The sequence below is a fragment of the Scatophagus argus genome, chromosome 15 (genome assembly GCF_020382885.2).
Source record: "Scatophagus argus isolate fScaArg1 chromosome 15, fScaArg1.pri, whole genome shotgun sequence".
Lineage (NCBI taxonomy): Eukaryota > Metazoa > Chordata > Actinopteri > Scatophagidae > Scatophagus > Scatophagus argus.
Window position 1 is genome coordinate 14,935,635 of NC_058507.1, and position 21,167 is coordinate 14,956,801.

The 21,167-nt window shown below is 39.8% G+C and overlaps 1 protein-coding gene across 8 annotated transcripts in view; it reads right to left on the reverse strand.

The window, feature by feature from the left end:
- The window catches only part of dlgap2a (discs, large (Drosophila) homolog-associated protein 2a), a 150,821-nt gene that overhangs the window by 105,470 nt on the left and 24,184 nt on the right, over positions 1–21,167 (reverse strand). The window contains exons 7-8 of one of the 8 annotated variants that reach the window (XR_006845366.1): positions 4,818–4,874; positions 4,611–4,723 (exon numbers count right to left, since the gene is read on the reverse strand). The exons of 5 other annotated variants lie outside the window; for them this stretch is intronic. The gene's annotated coding sequence lies outside the window, so the exon portion shown is untranslated. Of the gene's footprint in view, positions 1–4,610; positions 4,724–4,817; positions 4,875–9,482; positions 9,756–20,521; positions 20,537–21,167 lie in introns of those variants that run through there. 2 more of the 8 variants (XR_006845367.1, XR_006845365.1) reach the window with 2 other exon arrangements.

Consider the following 21,167-nt stretch of genomic DNA (forward strand, 5'->3'; position numbering starts at 1 on the left):
AGTTACTATGGTGATGTCACTAGTATAATTTTACAATCTCAGACTTTACAAAGCTCCTCCACAGATACAGAAGGTATTTTACAACAGTGTTTACAGGCTGAGTATTACCACTGGTCTCTAGTAAACTGGTTTTGACGTGTAAAATCACTGGAGTGCCTCTCTCAGTAAGTCATAAAATTATTTTATCTGGATTTAACCTTTTTTTCAGTGTTCCTAACAGTTCTTCCATTGAGTGTGTCTTGTCTTTACATCTTAACTTTACCTGTAAGACAGTACAAAAAAACTCAGCGAAGCAATTTCAAACCTAGATATTGTATGGAGCAATGCCCAACATCCTAAACTAACCACATACATTACTTTGACACACCACAGTGTATCAGTTGTAGCAGTGTGTGCGTGTTGCCTGCACAGTGTCAGAACTGCTACAAAAAACCTGTAACATTAAATGTATCCAAGAGGAAATAGCTAAGTCTATCAGACAAATCAAATCCAGAGTTAATTTAATACTGTGCCTGTATTCCTGGCATATCTGGCTCTGCTTGGAGCTGGGATAATAGCTCTTCTAGTTTATCTGCTTTCTCTGATCTCATTTGCTGTTACGTTTTGTTTGTGGTTTGTGTAAAAGCTGTGTGTGTGTGTGTGCTAAACACTGCTGTAGTTGTTCAAGGTGATAGCACACACAGTATTCACAAGAATTTCTCACACACAAACCTCACAATGCACTAATATGTCTACAGTACAGAGTGGTGCATCGATCCACACTCAGATAGTCATATCACACTGGGGAATAAAGTAGCTACAGAGTGTTTGAATCATTTACAGCAGTTTTAAAACATGTGGGAGCCTGTTGGTGGGCTGATGGTGTCTGGAGGGGCTCTGTCACATTCACAACATCCTTAGGCTCTTATAAGGGTGAACTGCAAAGAGCGACATATAGCCCACATGTATTTTTCATGTCGTTCTGTCATTCATATCCCCAGCCACCTGTGCATCGACTGGGTCTTCACGGGGTTTGATGAATGACGCCTGGTCAAGCCCTAAGAAAAACAATATGCTGAATATGTCAAGTCGTTCTGTTTGCAGTTTAGGCAAGCACAAGAAATGACTCTGAGCAGGTGATTACTTGGCTGAATTAAGCAGTGTGATGGATTTTCCCGAAGGTAATAACACACCCTACTGAGACAAATGTGTGAGTGAAAGCCCTCCAACTGCAAGTGCATAATAAAGAGGTAAAACACACACGCAAACACACACAGATGTTACAAGAAAAACTTGTGGTGGAAACTAATGTCTGAGTGAACTGATAACTGTTTTCACATTACTTTCACATTGCTTCACTCTCTCCATAACTATTTACTTAGAGCGACTACAGTTGCACAGTTTGCCTTAATCTTTTCAAATTGTGTCAGCTTGGTACTATTTTTGCCACTCCAACTGACAGTTTGGACTGTTATGTTTGACCATATATTGCAAAAACAGAAATGTCTGACATTTCCAATTACATTTCTCCACCTGTGGTTGCCATTGCTCTCAATTCCTTAAAGCTACTACATGGTTTGATGTAAACTAAACTTCAGTAGAATAAAGCCTTGTTCCTCTGTTTGATTGGAGTTTTTGATGTGACAATGATAAGCACCTTCAATTTAATTATTCCCACTTTAAAACTCCTTTCTTCTGTAGGCTCTAATGGAACATGATTCACCCAACACTAGACGTGCTATAAAAACATTGCAGCATAATGTCATCTCACTCCGGACTGCTCGATCAGAGCCAGACATCCATCTCCAGGCCTGTGTCTCGTGTAGTTTGTGATGAGCTTTGTAAATGATGTGTTTGCCCATTCAGAGTCCTGACTCAGCAGGGTGCTTTGTGGCAGTGGCCCAGCAGAAAGGAGACCTTCAGCAGTTTGTCTCTGATTCATCTAAATCATTAGTTCTTTAAAACACTGTGGTGGAGGGTGAATGTTTACAGCCAGGAGACATCAAAGGTGTAAATCAGGGGTGGTGCCAGCCCCTGCCCTGTGCCATCATCAAAAATATGATAAACGGTCAGCACATTCGGGAAAAGTTTCTCGTTCGACAGCCATTTTACTGCTGAGGTCACAGCAGTTAATCTCCTGTGTATAAAAGATGACAAGAAATGAAACAATAAATGCAAGCACACAGGACCTCATTATTCCACTACTGATGTCGCTATAGTTTTATTCAACTTACTTACTATTCAACTCTCAACGCTGATATGCACACACTTGAGCAAGACCATCTGTGGTTCCTTGTTGTCCTCTAACCTGCAGCTTCAACCAGCAGTGGAAACTCAGCCCCACACTGTTTGGTTACTTACTGGTGTCCTAGAGTGCAGTTCTATCATTTCAAAAGTTTCTGAAAGTCATTACAAATACAAGACGCCGAGGCTAAAATGGTAGTTTAAGGCATTGTCGATGAGTATCAGGTTCAAGTTCAGGTTGGGGTCATTTTATATCTCTCTATCCCCTCACTTCCTGTTGTCACTGTATTGTTGACTCTTTAAACCTCCCCTAAAAAAGTCCAGATGCCAAAACAAAGTCTGAATGCTTGCTGTCTGCTTATGGTCCCCTATTTCTATCAATCAGTCTGTATACAGTTCTCAGAATGTACAAAATACAAATTGGGTACAATATAAATGCAAAAGGTCATGAAAATATGAGCTAAATCTACACAACAAATCAATTAAATTAATGAAAACTTCTTGTACGCAGTAGTTTCCAAGTGCATCTGCTGCTCCTCCAAAATACAGAAGGCAGCTTTGTCATCTGGACGTCTGGAGGCCCAAAATGTTCGTTTTCAATGACACAGTATCACCAATCACTTCCCCCTAATCCGACACAAACCTTGGGAAAGGACACCAGTAATGGTGACAAAATTTGTGTCAGAAAGTGTTATTCTGGTACCGGAAATGATGACAGAGACAAACAATTTGAAATGGCACAAAACAGAAAGAGAAGAGAGAAATGAGATGCATTAGAGAGTGAGCAATGGTGACTATTGTTAAGGGAACCAGAGCTGGACTTAATGAAAAGAAGGCACTGGGGACAGAAGAATGGTGCTTACACTGAAATTCAATATCGCTTTATGCTCACAAGCAGCCCAGCTCTGCATAGATTGTAATGAGTGTGAACTCATCAGGATGAGATCTGGAGACTAGTGAGCTCAACGAAGGGCAAATCAGAGAGATTATGAACACGGGGTCTAGCTATTATAGGTATGAATAATTCCCGCACTGGTCTCAAGTCTATAATACCAAACATCCCAGATGACAGTAAGATCATGAATTAGGACAGCGATTTTCAATGTGTAGGTGATCATGGACACATGTTTTAATCAACTAAGTCACAGAATTCAGGACTTGACCGTTTGCTAAACCCCTCCCATGAACACTGATGATCCAATCATACCATAGCTTTGCAACATTAATGGATTGTGGTTTCTTTCTTTAGCCTTTCCAAAACTAAAAATTCAACAGCAAAAGTGTAAGGAGTGAATTAAACTGTTTATCAGCTCTGCTGTGTACAGGAAAAAAAATGAACGAAGATGAACATTATGCTTAATAAAAAAAAAATTAAGTAAGAAGTTGCGTCATTCACTCATAAGCTTACATACCACAGCAAGTGGAATTGTCCCCTGCTGGCCATCAGAAAGAATGCAGGCTTAAGAAACTCCGCTTCACTTTTCAGACCAGGAAGCTCCATTCACTATTTATACTGTCTATGATTACAGAAAAAACTACTTTCAGGACTTGCACACACACTTAGTGCTGTTGGTCCACTGTGGATGTTAGTATTTCAGAGTTTAGGGTTATGTCAGTATCCCGCTTTTTATTGGACTTGCATTCACAGTTCTTAGTCCGTAGGCTATAAAGTTTTTCTCTTTTAACCAACTATTATGGTGAGGATATTAACCTTTCACCCTTGTAGCTTTAGCCTCAACATTTAACACAAATAACTTACATGTCATCAAATGTATATTTAAGCCATCTTCAAGGCATTTCATTTAAAATGAGTCAACTGAAAATGTCCACTTCAGACAATGTTTCAACCCAATCATGGAGTTGATGTTAGTTTAATTAAATAGTTACCTAAAGATGATAAAATCTGTTTGTTACAGCTGTCATTGGAGGCGAAAGAACTGATGGTCAGTGGCTGGTAGAATTATTTTCACTTCCCAATTGTTGTGGATGTTATTGACAAACCTTCTTTTGTCCATATTTATCTTAGATCATGAACCCGTTGTTTTAAAAATTCCTACAAATTTCAATATCTCTGTGTTAACACAATAAATTGGCTAGGCTACTGTGTGTGCCATCCGACAATGGAAAACCTGGTATGCATAGCAGCAGCAACTTCAGTAAGCAGGAACGCTTGTCAAACAGTTAATTAGTTATTAAATATTTAAGTTAATATTTTACCAAAGCATTGCAGTGCCACATACTACAGGTTAGAATTAAAATGCTAATACAGCATACAACCATATTAGATGTTTCATGTAACAAGAAAAATTACAGCACAGAAACAACTGATTTAATCTACAAGGCCTTCTTGTACTGTAGGATTTACCTCTCAACATCGCATTTGATAGAAGATTTCTATCAGAGCAGCAATTAGCTTCTAGTCATGTGACTCTGTCTCATTTCACTGGCTCTCTTGCAAAAAAAAAATGCTGCCTCCACATGTTCTGGCCTGCATCTGGTGCTTTGAGACACAAAGACAGATTAGGGGTCATCTGTTGATGTTTACTGATGAAAATTAAAACAAAGTGCGCTCACATTAAATCAGATTGACTTACTGCGGCAGAACTGTGCACACATGTGGCATCTACATGGTCGGCTTCCCTCGACACGATCTGAATGACAATAATGTAGAGGTAACATGCCAGCTGGTCCAATGGCAACAGAGGAATACGCACACAAGCATGCACGTTTTCCCATGAGCTGGATTTAGGTTAATATGATGTGTATCTGTGTGTTTGTGTTGTTTATAGAATTAAGCTTTCTTTCAGCTGGACACAGGGGAAATAAATTCTACAAAGTGAGAAAACAACATTAAAACGCTAGTCCTCCTTACAAGCTATGAATTCTATTTATCTGTATGAGTGCAAAAAATCACCTTCCTCCTTGCTGAATACAACATATTTACAAGGGTCACCATTATAGGCTGAAGGCTGTGTTGGTAGCCACACCGCAGGCAGTGTTAAAAATTCCCAAGCATCCCTCGTATTCCTGGACTGAGCTACATAATCCTGCCTCCTATCATCACGGTAAATCTTGTGTATATTTGCCTACTTATTGGATATTACCAGCAGCACAGTACATACTGACATAAGGATCACGCTGGTTAACATGAAACAGCAAGTTATCTGATCTTACTCCCTGTGAGAGCTCAGGCTCTTCAAATACCCAGAGACAGAGAGCCCACCTACTTTTTGTTTACGTGCTGCCTAATTTAAAAAATAAAAATAAAAAAAAAATGTCTTGCTTTGTTAAGTATCATAAAGGGATGTGCGGCATATAAATGGGCTCTTAATATTCCAAGCTCAGTGATGACCTCATTTGCTTCATACGGAACCTGACAGCATTTGATGAAAGAATGTAAATCAGCATCAAAATACAAACCGATATTCCAGCAGACTTTTGTCCTTGGTTGTTATCTTTTCTGAGGCATACAAGAGGAAAAGACTATACTCTTACAGCTTTGTAAATGACCTCCTGGGCTTCCTAAAAGTTTTGATTGTAATCTCTGCTGATTCTTAGTCTTATGTCTTAAGGCAAGACAAAAAAGTAAGTCATCAAGCTAAGGCTGCATCTAGTAGACTATTAGGTACTTGGAGTATATCACATAATAGCCAAGGGAGCCTAATTTACAGAGATTATGGCTGTGACAGTGATGGAGTAGAAGGCTTCTAGTTTATAATACAGTACATGTGCACAGAGCCAAAAGTTAAATAGAGAAGAAAAAGAAAGTTCTCTCTCTGTGGTTCTGCTTTTTTTAGGTAAAGTATAACATAACACAAGAGTTATTTACAGAAGTGAACATGATAGACAAAAACACACAAATACATGCACAGACAGAGAATCAGAGCCATGCTGAGCTGATATGATGGCACAGGTAATGAGGTGCTGATGTGGTATGAGTTAACGGGGAAGATGTGTCAGCTGCAAGGCTCATAAGAATAGGCTTGCTGGTTTGATTTGACAATTAACTTCCCACAACGAACATCTGAGACCATTCGTGAGGGAGTCTGTTTATGCCATAATTTTGGTAAAGTGAGAACAAACTGTCTGGTTAAGACAGTTTGTGATTGGACAGAGGCTCACCAGGCCACTCAGGAAGACTCAGAAGGTCTTATGGAGTGTTTAAAAAAGAGATGAAGAGAAAACAGGCGACAGTAATTTGTGGGTAATAGGGCTGATACATGAATTTTGAGTGCACTTTGTATATTCATGTGTGAGCTTCTACTTGATCAACAAGGCCTGTGCCAGTGGTTAGTAATACTTCAGCACAATGCTGCTTTAATATACTAAATGCTAACAATATAGTTTAGCTTGTTAGAATGCTAACATTTGCTAGTCAGCAAAGTACAGCTTAGGAGTATATAAATTTCATTTTCCAGGACAAATTACTATTTTGACTTAATGGTGGTGCTAGAAGTCCATACAATACAACACAATTTCAGGACCGTGAATGTAGCGACGTTCATGGCAATCCATAAAACAGTTATCGACATATTTCAGTCAGGACCAACGAGAAGGATTGAGTGAAAGACTGACATTGCCATCCATAAAGCCATGTTGCACACATGGCTAAAAACAAAGGACAAAGTTTTCAGGATGAGTAATGAGGTCCATAATAGTTCTGATAGAGCGAGTTTGGATGCATGCGCGTATGTGTCATCCACTGCTGCATTAAGAAAGAGGAGGAAGGGAATGTTTTCCTAGGGAGCCAAAAATAGAAGATCAGAAACTCATTAGCAGTATGTTACTGTTCATCCATTATTAAATGACAATCTGACAGAGTTTCTGACTGCTTGTCTTTGAAATTCATTTTTTTAAAATTGAGCATTATCTTTAATATTTCCTTTCCACACCACAATAAAAAAAGCAAATTAATAGAAATAAAGTCAAAAAAGGCTGATGGTGCTCTCATTAGAAAACATTACAGATAAATAACTGTGATGGATAGATTAAGGAAGGAAGAGGCATACCAGAGTAAGGCCATTCTCAATACAGAGTCGCTCTACTAAAAAACTAACAACATTCTGCAGCAATGGTATGATTCACATGTTGGACAGCATGAAAACCTCCCCCATGCTCTCACCAGATAAAAGTGTAGCCTCTCCCACCTCCAAGACTCACCTAGAAGAAAAGGTAGCCTTGGAAATGAGGGAAGCCCTGTGAATTCACCCTATGTTATTAATAATGCAGAGCTGCATGGGGATGAATAAGGGCAGAGAGGATAAGAGCAGGCTGTCATCAAAGTTCCCCTGCTGCTAAGACCTCTTATTCTGAGGCACAGTTCCACCTTCACCACCACTGCGGTGTCTGAGTCAACATGGAAGATGTTTTCTTGTGCGTTTTCCAATGTCATGCTATGCATCCTACCCAACAAAGTCTTCAGTGCTTAAATGGCCTGAAAAATCTGTGTATTTAATACCCAAATCATTCTTTATTGTTTGATGTCAAGATGTTTTATGGATTCACTAATAAATAATCCATGTTTAACTCCACTAGAGTCTGGCTGACATACCATCTTGGCTGACATAATTGTAATCATTTTAGCATTTCCCATTATTGATGTTTATGTTGGGAGCTAAACAACAAAAAAAAACTCAGGCTGTCTGAGGGGTTGGGGCAAGAATAAAATAAAATAAAATAAAAAGAGCACCAATTGTATACACCGAGGCACCTATACGCAGGAGGTCATGGTCTGGTGAAATGGTACTACACCTTGGTCAGGATATAAAATATCACATTATTTGACTCAGATTTAAAGCACAACTACTACACCTCTGCAATGAAAACACACAGGGAACTATGAACTATTTAACCATTTAGAGGCACGTAGAGGGTAATTTTCCAGCATATGTCACATTTTCTCCACTAGCAAGACTCCCCATCACATTTTCTTGCACACTGGACCACAGCAGAGGGTTCTTTGTGATCTGTATAATCTACCACCAGGTCTAGTAAAGTAAATGTACCAATACAACACAAAAGCACAAATAAACTCCAGTAAAAGTTGTTACATCAGTAAAAGTATGTCAGTATAATCAACAAGTATGTAATGTATGTATGTATGAAAAGTATAAGTACTCACTGTGCATGTCAGCGTTTTATAGTTATATATGATGTTTTTGTTTAATATTAATTCTGCATTAATGTCCGTGTCATATTTTACTGATGTAAATAGTTAAAGTTGAGTTGATGTCAACTACTTTATATACTTTTAGATAGTTTAACATACAACAGTGCATCATATCCCATAAGATCACCATATACCTGCAGTGTGGATGTCCTGTGAGAACCATGTATTTCTAACAAGAGTGGATTTTCCAGCTAATCCAATGCTTTTTCTTAAATAGCTAAGTTAGCTTAACAAGTTGAAGTTTATTTTTCTCAACCCATACAACCTACAGTTTCTCACACCTCTGTAAGGTACAAGAATTCTAATTTTGTACTAGTACAGCACTTGAGTAAATGCACTTAGTTACATTACACCACTGCTGTTCAGAACAGTCTTTTTTTCTCACTGTGTGAAAAAAAATACATGCTTACTTTTCACTTTTAGACTTAGATTACTTATGACTGTCATTGCTCACAGTCTGGTTAGGTTTAGGCACCAGAAATACTGGTTTGAGAAACTCCTGGGTGCTCATAACATTCTTCAAACCCTCAAAATATAAATATGGTGTCAGTCTCTGCAATCCAATCTGGCTTTAATGTCATCCAATAAAATACCTGGATTATTTAAGTATATTATATTTCATTATTTTAAATGCTATTTGTTAGTATATTTCACGTACTAATCAATTGGTAGTTTGAGGATGTCTGCTGGTTTCAACAGTAGCTGAAAATCTGTGCTCATACATGAACGTGTCCCTGAACTGCTGATTGGCATCATTTTGTTCTTCTTGCTACTGTCCAAAACTCTGGGCTGATTGGGGGACCTGTCTTCCTCCACAAAGTCTGTCTTTCCTCAGCTCTCTCATCCCTGCGAACTCTCACTCCATCTCCCTTTCTCTTTTTCTGTCTCTCCCCTGCCTGCGCTCTCATGCAGACCTGCCTGTTCGTCTCACAGCCCAAATGGCAACAGAGAAACGAGACAGCATGACAATATTACGACACAACAGACCATTTTTGTCAGAGTTCTGGCGGAATCTGGTTTTAAGTAAAAAAAATATATCTTCCAGAGGATCTTAGCTGTAATCTTTATAGACTATATATGCTCAGGTTGAGCATGAGGCGGTGTACAAATACATGTGTATACACATGGCATTTATCTTCAAAAAACTGTAATGATTGTTGCTGTTTGATTTCCATATCAAAAAGCTTTTAAATCTGCAGTGGAGACACATTTTCCTTGGTGTAACCAAAGACAGAAGGGTGCTGAAATCCATAAAATAGCAGTGGAGGGGACAGGCATTCCGCTGGGACTTACTATAATCCTCCAATTTCAAATTTTAGCCAGGTGTGATAACAGGTTCACTTTATCTGCCACACTCCTGGCACTGTCAGAAAAAAAAGAAAACAAAGACGAGCGGTCAAAAGATCACTCTCCTGCAATTAAGATTTTCCTTGAGGGGTCAAATGTAATATATGTGAGCGTGTGAGTGCGCACGTGTGTGTGTGTATTCCTGTAGTTGTGGGGACAAAAATTTGTGTACACAGTCACATTGTGGGGACTCGCATTACTTAAGAGGACCAAATGCAAGTTCCCAGAATGTAAATCATTAAATACTTGGGCAAAGACTTGCTTTAAGTTTAGATTGAGGTTAGTGTCAGGTTAAGCTAAGGGATAGAATGAGGCAAGTAATGTTTATTGTTATGGTTAGGTGTGGTTACGCCTACAGGAAATGAATGTAAGTCTATGTAAAGTCCCCAAAAGTGATGGAAACACTGTGTGTGTGTGTGTGTGTGTGTGTGTGTGTGTGTGTGTGTGTGTGTGTGTGTGTGTGTGTGTGTGTGTGTGCAGTCTGTCATGCTCTAAAGCACCAGTATGGAAGGTAGTATTTTATTCTAACATGGCTTGGAATAAGAGATCACAGCTCCCCCAAGAGGAAAAAAGTTGGCATAAAATGACATGAAAGTAAAAGAAAGTTTAGAGGGACAATGAAAGAGGCTCATAGATCTGGAAGGCTTGCCATGCATTATGGATGAATTTCACAAACACTGTGAAAGTGTGACAAAATCTTTGCACTGAGCCCTTTTCAGTCGAAACACAGAAGAACTATCTAAACGGGAAAAGGGGTAGTTGAATAGCAGCATATGCACGCGTAAATCATTCAGGGAAGGAAAAAAATGAAAGGGTTGAGGCAAAGGAAATGATAGATAAGATGAGGAACTGAAGTGGTCCTGGTAAAAAGCAATGGTTTGGAAATACATTTTGGGCCTGGCATATTACTGAGGTGTATCACATAGTGAAAGGTGTTGTTTTTTTATCATTTCTCCTAGAAGAAACACATTTACAGCACCTAGCCAGACAGTTCTTTTCTCTCTCAAAAACCCATGCAGCCAGGCCAGCACTTTTCATCCCGTGCCCCCCCCCCCTTCTCTCTGGGCCTCTGCCAGCATGGATGAATGGCAACTACAGTCGTCTCTAGCATCCTCACGTTCCCCCTGCATGAAGGCTTGTTCCATTACAAAAACTGGCTGGAGGTGATGTGAGTTTGTGTTGCAAACTATTTTTCCTAGAATAACTCTCCACACCTCAGCAATTTCCCAAATTCCAACAACTAGGGCAGACACAACACAACACCTGATTGGTATAGCAAGATAAGCCTACGGGATTAAATCAGAAAACATCCCTGTTTCTCTTATCAGTGAGAAAACAAAATGTAACAAAATGTCGGGTAAATCTGAGAAAAGACAGGCTGCAGACACCGGGAAGGCTACAAGGTGATAGTCAGCCTGCATCCTCTAATTATCTGGAGCTTCTACGCTGTTACACTCTGGCCTCCATTCTTTTCAGCAAGGAAATCCCCAGCCACAGAGCTTAGGTGTAAAACAGCTTATTAATAATTAAAGTATTGAAATGGACTTTCATCGATATATGCTGAGTCAGGGCACTTCTTGGTACTGCTTGACGGTAATAAAGGGCGTCACGCCGATGATTAATTGCCATAATCTTACAAGTGGCCCAGGTACACCAACACTGAAAATTGGTGATGTGTGGTCCAAACACCATGAATAATAAATAAGGCGACAGTGGATATTATGCATAAAGTACTGTGGACCTACATGAGCCTTCGTAGGGCATCTGAGCAAAGATTATGACTTATTAAAAACTGATCTAAGGATTGTCACATTGAAAGAATCTGCCAAAAAAAAGCCTGCTCTGAAGTAAAATCCCACCCAGCTGTCACCTCTCCTGCCTTGTTTCAGTCATCCTTCAGAGCCTTTACACTGAACTGGCAGCCGGTTTAAATTCTGCCTCCTTTTCTGTTAGTGTTGACCTTGCAGTGTTTAGGCAGGCTGCTAAAACCTCTCCAAATAGTCGTCTGTGTGCACACAGGCTGATAGCAGGGTTGAGGTGCCGAGTTGATGCGTTGTGATGGCACACAGATTGAATGCCTCATGAGTCCCTGGTCCGCTTCACTAGCCCATGTCCCAGTACTGCTTCCTCCCTGGTGCTCCATGTTGTGAGAAGGTGATGTAAATCTATTGCAAAAACCTGTTCGCTGCAGCTGAAGACTCACCCTCTCAGTCGTGCGGACTAAAGATAAGCTGACTTTGAGTGCACGATAGGTGAATGTTAAGCAGTATGGGTGAATCTTATTATGGGTCTGAAGAGGAAAGAAGTGGGTTTAAGAGGTTTTTCAAAGCTGCAGTTCCCTATGCCCTTGCAGAGTCATTCACCTGCAGCAAAACTATTGGCATCATACTATACAAAAGTGTGAAAGTCACAGAGTATAGAGAATCAGTCAGTTTTACTGAACACAAGTTGGAGATTAGTCACTATGTTTGCACCATTTGCACAATGTGAGATGACCCCCAATTTAGGCACATAGCACCATCTCATGGTCTTACTCAGAAATTCATCAAAGAGAATACAGAGGAGAGGTTCAAAATGCATGGCTATAGATGTAATGTTAAAGAGAAAATGTAAAATGGTCTGTCCTGCTACTGTAAGGTACAGGGCAGTTGAATAGCAGCATAATGTCAGAACTGGCTTTACCTTTATTGCAAAGAATTCCAGTTTGATCTAATGTGAAAGAGTAAAATCAACTAAAGGCTGGATCTGTCCAAAAGTAAAACATCCCATCTCAAACATTTTCAAGAGTATTCTCAGCAGCTACATAATTCCCAGGGCTAACGTACAAGTAAAATTCATACACACATCTAGAAAGCTCTGTGAGCCTCCTGAGGCACCCTGAGTCATTTGTTAATTCAGTGGCATCGGGGGCGCCATCACTCACAGTACATCCACTCCTTTTTCATCAGAACTGTAGTCCAGCTAAGCAGGATTTCACATATCGATTAGAACACTGGACCTAGGCAACATTTTCAGATGAGCCTATCAATATTTATCTTACTGTTATGTATTCCACTACCATCCTAAATTCTCTGAAGCACTATCAAAGCTGACTGTGCCAGACGCTGGTGTGAGAGCAGCTCCGGCCCCAGCGACATACAGTAAAGACACAGGCTATACAACTAGATGAATTAATAACTGATCTTACTGCTGCTTGAAGTCAGGCATGGCAGCAAAGTCATTTAACTACAGTAGGTTTAAACCTTCCCAGAGCTGTGGATACGGCAGACTGTGGAATGACATAACCTGTGTCTCATAGACTGAGAATAGAGGCCCAAGATATGATATTGTCCTCTGATGAAAGCAGGCTTGAATTTGTAATACTGTAATAATGTATGGGGTGGTGGTGCAGAAAATTGAATAGATGTAGGTTAATAAGTACACAGCAATACACGGACTGTGGCAAATAAATATTCATAAAATTAAAGAACAAAACAGCCAAAACCTAATTATAAAAGTAGCTGCAGTTACTTTTCGTAGCTGAGTGTGTGTATGTAAATGTTCAGTGAATCCTCACAAGAAAAATGGCTGTATACTTCGAATCATTACAACCCATATTTATTGGCGCTAATAGTAAATATATTAGGAGCAAAAGAAGAAGTCAGGTGACACAGTATTAAGAAAGACAAAACCTACATATGGTTGGAATGGATGGATGGGTCAAACGCACCCAGACTTTCACCCAGGAGACCACAGTTCATGTCCCATGCAAAACCAAAAACCATACTAACGTTAGCCACAACAACACTCCAGTACAATGAAGGTCTGATAAAGGTCTGGTATATATGTCAGTGTTACTCTCCAATGATCGAACATGTCACTTCGGGGGTCGTCGGCAGGCGTCCTCTTTAGTCGTCCGGGCATGAAGAAGTGTTGTGTAATCCATATCTACATTCATTCCTCAAGGCTCAGTCACCTCCATCTCTCACTGCTTAGGTTTGATTATGATGACTACCATATGCCAGGCTGTCTGTTGTGTGTGCAGTCCAAACAGAGAGCCATCAATCCACCAGGTTGGATATGATACCTGTCGACACTGAACACAGCAGACTTTCCATACAGTGTGATCTATGATTCATTTACCCACTACCATTAACGCGGAAGTATTATTAGCATTCTTTATGCAGATGATTCCTCAAGATATCGTCACACCACTTGGGCACACTGATGTATAAGCTTCATCTGTACATAATCTTAAACATATGGCAGTGTATATAGCAACAGAGTGTAATACACTGATTAGCTATGATGCAACGCAGCAGGCACATTAAAGCCGTGGATCAACACAAATGGACTGTGGCTCTCTCTCTCTCAAATCCACACCACATTTTGCAGAAGTACGTGTGTGCGAGTAAAACACCATTACTGCCATCCTAATGAGAGCCCTGAGTGAGTTTCCCCCTGTGGTGGTCCCAGCAGGGCCTTATCTGGGCCTATGCCGTTGGACGCGCTAGATGGGAGAGATAACCTCCATCTGTCTTCATGACTGTCTGGTCTTTATTGCTTTAGGAGAACTGCTGCTTTCACAAACTCTTCCTTTGCTCGGCCAGGAAAACCAATATTTGTCTCTGTGTTCAGACCGGCGTGATTTGTAACAGGGTGGCTTTACATTTCTGGTTCTTGCGAGTTAAACAAGGTAAATGTGCTAATCATCATGAACGGCAGGATTCAAGAAAACATGCATCATGAGTTTTTCTCAGCTCATCACAAAGCACCAGATTTTACACTGGTCTGCAAACATAATATCATTTAAAAATAATATTACCTTATATAACTTTTATTAGTGCACTTTAGCACTTGTAATGTAAGTATTAACAAGACTAAGAGTCTACAACCATGAAGGCATCTCAGGTTGATGGAAATGATATTAGTTCTGCGGGTATTTGGTCATACACCATATTGGACAAATCAAACATTTTGACCTGATAATGAAATTGTTCCAAGCTATTTCTGTAAAAATCAAAAATGTTAACCTTATGTTGGTGCTAAAGGAAAGGTCAGAGGACCAAAGTCCTTAGAAACCATTGCTTGGCAACCTTAAAGCTGTGTACCAAATTTTGTGCCAAATCATGTAGTAGCTGTTGAGATATTCAGTCAGGATATGCCAGTCAGAGCCACACATGCCAACCTTATCATGGCTCTGGAGCTGAAGTCAGAGGAGTTGATCAGGTCTAATGGAGTTCATTTAAGCCTACATACAGACTGAAATTGGTATTCCTGAACAGCAAGTTTGGCTTCTGTTTAGAAATACAGCACAATATACAGCAATTGTCCTTTATTGGTTTACTGTTCATCTCTTTTGGGTTTTTTTGAGTTAATCAGGCATCATTTTGGTGACAACCCATGTGAGAGATGCTCTGATGTCACCCTTCAAAGTAAAACAAAGTATTATTGACGAGAGCCCAGAAAGAAATCAACAGAATCTGTAGTCAAGGAGAAAGATTTTGGTATTAAAATCTTTTAGATTCCATTCGTCTGCCGAGTTGATGCGTTGTGATGGCACACAGATTGAATGCCTCATGAGTCCCTGGTCCGCTTCACTAGCCCATGTCCCAGTACTGCTTCCTCCCTGGTGCTCCATGTTGTGAGAAGGTGATGTAAATCTATTGCAAAAACCTGTTCGCTGCAGCTGAAGACTCACCCTCTCAGTCGTGCGGACTAAAGATAAGCTGACTTTGAGTGCACGATAGGTGAATGTTAAGCAGTATGGGTGAATCTTATTATGGGTCTGAAGAGGAAAGAAGTGGGTTTAAGAGGTTTTTCAAAGCTGCAGTTCCCTATGCCCTTGCAGAGTCATTCACCTGCAGCAAAACTATTGGCATCATACTATACAAAAGTGTGAAAGTCACAGAGTATAGAGAATCAGTCAGTTTTACTGAACACAAGTTGGAGATTAGTCACTATGTTTGCACCATTTGCACAATGTGAGATGACCCCCAATTTAGGCACATAGCACCATCTCATGGTCTTACTCAGAAATTCATCAAAGAGAATACAGAGGAGAGGTTCAAAATGCATGGCTATAGATGTAATGTTAAAGAGAAAATGTAAAATGGTCTGTCCTGCTACTGTAAGGTACAGGGCAGTTGAATAGCAGCATAATGTCAGAACTGGCTTTACCTTTATTGCAAAGAATTCCAGTTTGATCTAATGTGAAAGAGTAAAATCAACTAAAGGCTGGATCTGTCCAAAAGTAAAACATCCCATCTCAAACATTTTCAAGAGTATTCTCAGCAGCTACATAATTCCCAGGGCTAACGTACAAGTAAAATTCATACACACATCTAGAAAGCTCTGTGAGCCTCCTGAGGCACCCTGAGTCATTTGTTAATTCAGTGGCATCGGGGGCGCCATCACTCACAGTACATCCACTCCTTTTTCATCAGAACTGTAGTCCAGCTAAGCAGGATTTCACATATCGATTAGAACACTGGACCTAGGCAACATTTTCAGATGAGCCTATCAATATTTATCTTACTGTTATGTATTCCACTACCATCCTAAATTCTCTGAAGCACTATCAAAGCTGACTGTGCCAGACGCTGGTGTGAGAGCAGCTCCGGCCCCAGCGACATACAGTAAAGACACAGGCTATACAACTAGATGAATTAATAACTGATCTTACTGCTGCTTGAAGTCAGGCATGGCAGCAAAGTCATTTAACTACAGTAGGTTTAAACCTTCCCAGAGCTGTGGATACGGCAGACTGTGGAATGACATAACCTGTGTCTCATAGACTGAGAATAGAGGCCCAAGATATGATATTGTCCTCTGATGAAAGCAGGCTTGAATTTGTAATACTGTAATAATGTATGGGGTGGTGGTGCAGAAAATTGAATAGATGTAGGTTAATAAGTACACAGCAATACACGGACTGTGGCAAATAAATATTCATAAAATTAAAGAACAAAACAGCCAAAACCTAATTATAAAAGTAGCTGCAGTTACTTTTCGTAGCTGAGTGTGTGTATGTAAATGTTCAGTGAATCCTCACAAGAAAAATGGCTGTATACTTCGAATCATTACAACCCATATTTATTGGCGCTAATAGTAAATATATTAGGAGCAAAAGAAGAAGTCAGGTGACACAGTATTAAGAAAGACAAAACCTACATATGGTTGGAATGGATGGATGGGTCAAACGCACCCAGACTTTCACCCAGGAGACCACAGTTCATGTCCCATGCAAAACCAAAAACCATACTAACGTTAGCCACAACAACACTCCAGTACAATGAAGGTCTGATAAAGGTCTGGTATATATGTCAGTGTTACTCTCCAATGATCGAACATGTCACTTCGGGGGTCGTCGGCAGGCGTCCTCTTTAGTCGTCCGGGCATGAAGAAGTGTTGTGTAATCCATATCTACATTCATTCCTCAAGGCTCAGTCACCTCCATCTCTCACTGCTTAGGTTTGATTATGATGACTACCATATGCCAGGCTGTCTGTTGTGTGTGCAGTCCAAACAGAGAGCCATCAATCCACCAGGTTGGATATGATACCTGTCGACACTGAACACAGCAGACTTTCCATACAGTGTGATCTATGATTCATTTACCCACTACCATTAACGCGGAAGTATTATTAGCATTCTTTATGCAGATGATTCCTCAAGATATCGTCACACCACTTGGGCACACTGATGTATAAGCTTCATCTGTACATAATCTTAAACATATGGCAGTGTATATAGCAACAGAGTGTAATACACTGATTAGCTATGATGCAACGCAGCAGGCACATTAAAGCCGTGGATCAACACAAATGGACTGTGGCTCTCTCTCTCTCAAATCCACACCACATTTTGCAGAAGTACGTGTGTGCGAGTAAAACACCATTACTGCCATCCTAATGAGAGCCCTGAGTGAGTTTCCCCCTGTGGTGGTCCCAGCAGGGCCTTATCTGGGCCTATGCCGTTGGACGCGCTAGATGGGAGAGATAACCTCCATCTGTCTTCATGACTGTCTGGTCTTTATTGCTTTAGGAGAACTGCTGCTTTCACAAACTCTTCCTTTGCTCGGCCAGGAAAACCAATATTTGTCTCTGTGTTCAGACCGGCGTGATTTGTAACAGGGTGGCTTTACATTTCTGGTTCTTGCGAGTTAAACAAGGTAAATGTGCTAATCATCATGAACGGCAGGATTCAAGAAAACATGCATCATGAGTTTTTCTCAGCTCATCACAAAGCACCAGATTTTACACTGGTCTGCAAACATAATATCATTTAAAAATAATATTACCTTATATAACTTTTATTAGTGCACTTTAGCACTTGTAATGTAAGTATTAACAAGACTAAGAGTCTACAACCATGAAGGCATCTCAGGTTGATGGAAATGATATTAGTTCTGCGGGTATTTGGTCATACACCATATTGGACAAATCAAACATTTTGACCTGATGATGAAATTGTTCCAAGCTATTTCTGTAAAAACCAAAAATGTTAACCTTATGTTGGTGCTAAAGGAAAGGTCAGAGGACCAAAGTCCTTAGAAACCATTGCTTGGCAACCTTAAAGCTGTGTACCAAATTTTGTGCCAAATCATGTAGTAGCTGTTGAGATATTCAGTCAGGATATGCCAGTCAGAGCCACACATGCCAACCTTATCATGGCTCTGGAGCTGAAGTCAGAGGAGTTGATCAGGTCTAATGGAGTTCATTTAAGCCTACATACAGACTGAAATTGGTATTCCTGAACAGCAAGTTTGGCTTCTGTTTAGAAATACAGCACAATATACAGCAATTGTCCTTTATTGGTTTACTGTTCATCTCTTTTGGGTTTTTTTGAGTTAATCAGGCATCATTTTGGTGACAACCCATGTGAGAGATGCTCTGATGTCACCCTTCAAAGTAAAACAAAGTATTATTGACGAGAGCCCAGAAAGAAATCAACAGAATCTGTAGTCAAGGAGAAAGATTTTGGTATTAAAATCTTTTAGATTCCATTCGTCTGCACCCTAGGATAAACAAAATCTTAACAGTTTACTTTTTCCTTTTATTCTGCACATAGAGGTTACACAAATCACTTCCTGTCCATTTATTTTGACCTCTTGGTCATCTTGATTCAGTCTGAGCCTTTTACATAAAGGACTGAGAATTAAAACTGCTGGTTTACATTGCACATTCCCCATTACATCTTTTATCTTTGTTGTAAGTGACCATGATGTTACTGAAAGCTTTTGTATTATTCGTCTTTTGACTATAAAACATTGCTCAGCGGTTGAAAAATAAGATATACATATTGAAAACTGTAAATACCAATTTAGAGTTAAGAAGGCAATTGTCAAGATAAATAAACAAGGACAAAAGTCACATTAGAAACCCCATGAAAAGGGAACAGCTCAGCAGCTGCAGCAGAGAAAAAGGTGCTGATGTGTCTGCGGCTGCAGAAGGGCAGAGAGGTGACCGAACGATCAATGGGAAAAGATGCTTGTGGGACTGGCTGAGCAGACTGAGTAAAGTACAAAACATGTAATTTAGTTTATCATGCAACTGCAGATTTTTAGTTCAACATGTTAATTTTAGATTTTTAGTTTATCAAGCTATCTGCAGAGCTTATTGGTAGTTCCAACATTGACTGAGAGTTACGCAACATCCTTCCACCCACACAGCTTTCAAAGTGATCAGGATCATCCTCCCTTTCCCTATACTCCCAAGTATTAGTCTTGTTCAAGCTATCCAGAACGTCTGACTGACAATCACTGACATCTTACACTGCATTTCTGCATCATTTTATCATTCATGGTAACAAGTTAAATTTATCGGAGAATTGGCTTCATATTGCCTCTAATGCTTTGTTATAAATGGCTTTATGAGTTTGATGTTTATAATTAGCCATATCACAGGGTTTGATTCAAATAATGCAGTAGCCACTTACTATATTATTATTCCAAAAAATATTTTGGTAAGAATTTTAAAGGAATAGCTCAAGGTTGGCAAATGTACTTACTTTCTTTCTTGCAGAGGGTTAGATATCCGTACCAAGCTATCTGTCCACTGAGCATGACGTTAAATCCATAGCCTATCATAAAGACACAGTATGTAACAGCCAGCCTCCTCTATCCAAAGCACAAAAAAGAGAAAGAAAACACTTGCTGTGCCATGATCTTGTTTGTTTAAGCTGTACAAGAACAGCAATGCCAAGTTGTGATTTTTTTTGCAAAGTTAAGTGTGTGTAAATATTTCTTGGACGGGTGTAGGAACTATTTCTCTAATATCTAATTTGACCCTTTAAATGTCTGCTTCTCTCTCACCTTTGTAACATTATTCTCATTTAAGAACCTTTTAATTTAATCTGCCTTTCCAAGTCAAAGTCGGTAATATAATATTTGGTGTTCAGATGCAATTGCAGAACAGAAACACTATTTTCTCCGGTCCACAGAATGATTCTACTTTGGGTCATTTAACCAGAGATCCTTTAAACATTTTCCATGATCAGATGAGCATGTCCAAACCTTTAAGACAGTGCCTCAAACAACATCAAAAACACAAAACAGGACTTGCGCACTTGCACGCACAAATACTACAGAATTGATGGGTTTGATTATTAAACTAAGGCTTGCCATGACATTTTTATGAACACCATTGGGCCATTTTAATCCCACAGTCTTCTCTGTCTCTCTCCTTGCTCAGCTCTTCAATTTCTCTTACAGACACTAAACTCTAACCCTGAGCAGTGATTCATCCCAATGAGCTGTGGAATGAGGTTGACGCTGGTCATCTTCTATCTTTCGCCCGGTTGGAGGTCTGACTCTGGCTATAAGAGGTGAAATCGGTTAGACAGGATGTCACTGCAGAGGCACTGGCTTGTAACCTCCGACAATGGCTAGCTCTAGAGTTGAAACGATTGGTCAGTTATTCAGGAAAAAAAATAGCATATGCACACACGATCACAAATACTCTGACATCCTTGACAACCCACTCTGCCTGCAAACTTGATAAAGGATTTACACAAGATATGACAAAGAAGCAAAAAATACCTATTTCTGTACAACTAGGTCAAAAAGAGAAAACAGAAGGGGACAGGTCACCCCAAGAATAGAGATTCCCCCTGACAAAGAGAAGTAACTGATGACACATCAAAAAAATGTGAGAAATTCTTTGAAAAACACTACTAAAAACCTGACTCAGTCATAACTTCAAAGAGAGCAAAAGCTGATGTCTCACTTTCTGTGTCCTTGAAAGGAGGACATTGGCAGAGTATAGGCCATGCATGTTTCTTATTGCTGTACTATCACCATCAGACAAAGTAATGTTGATAAACAGTGTGAGGGATGATTTCCATGCTGTTTTTCTGATTATTATTTTGAAGGATGAGCAGTGAAGGAAAGGCCTTGTATTGCCGGTCCCCCCAGGCATAAACACATTCAATTACATTCAGCAAATGG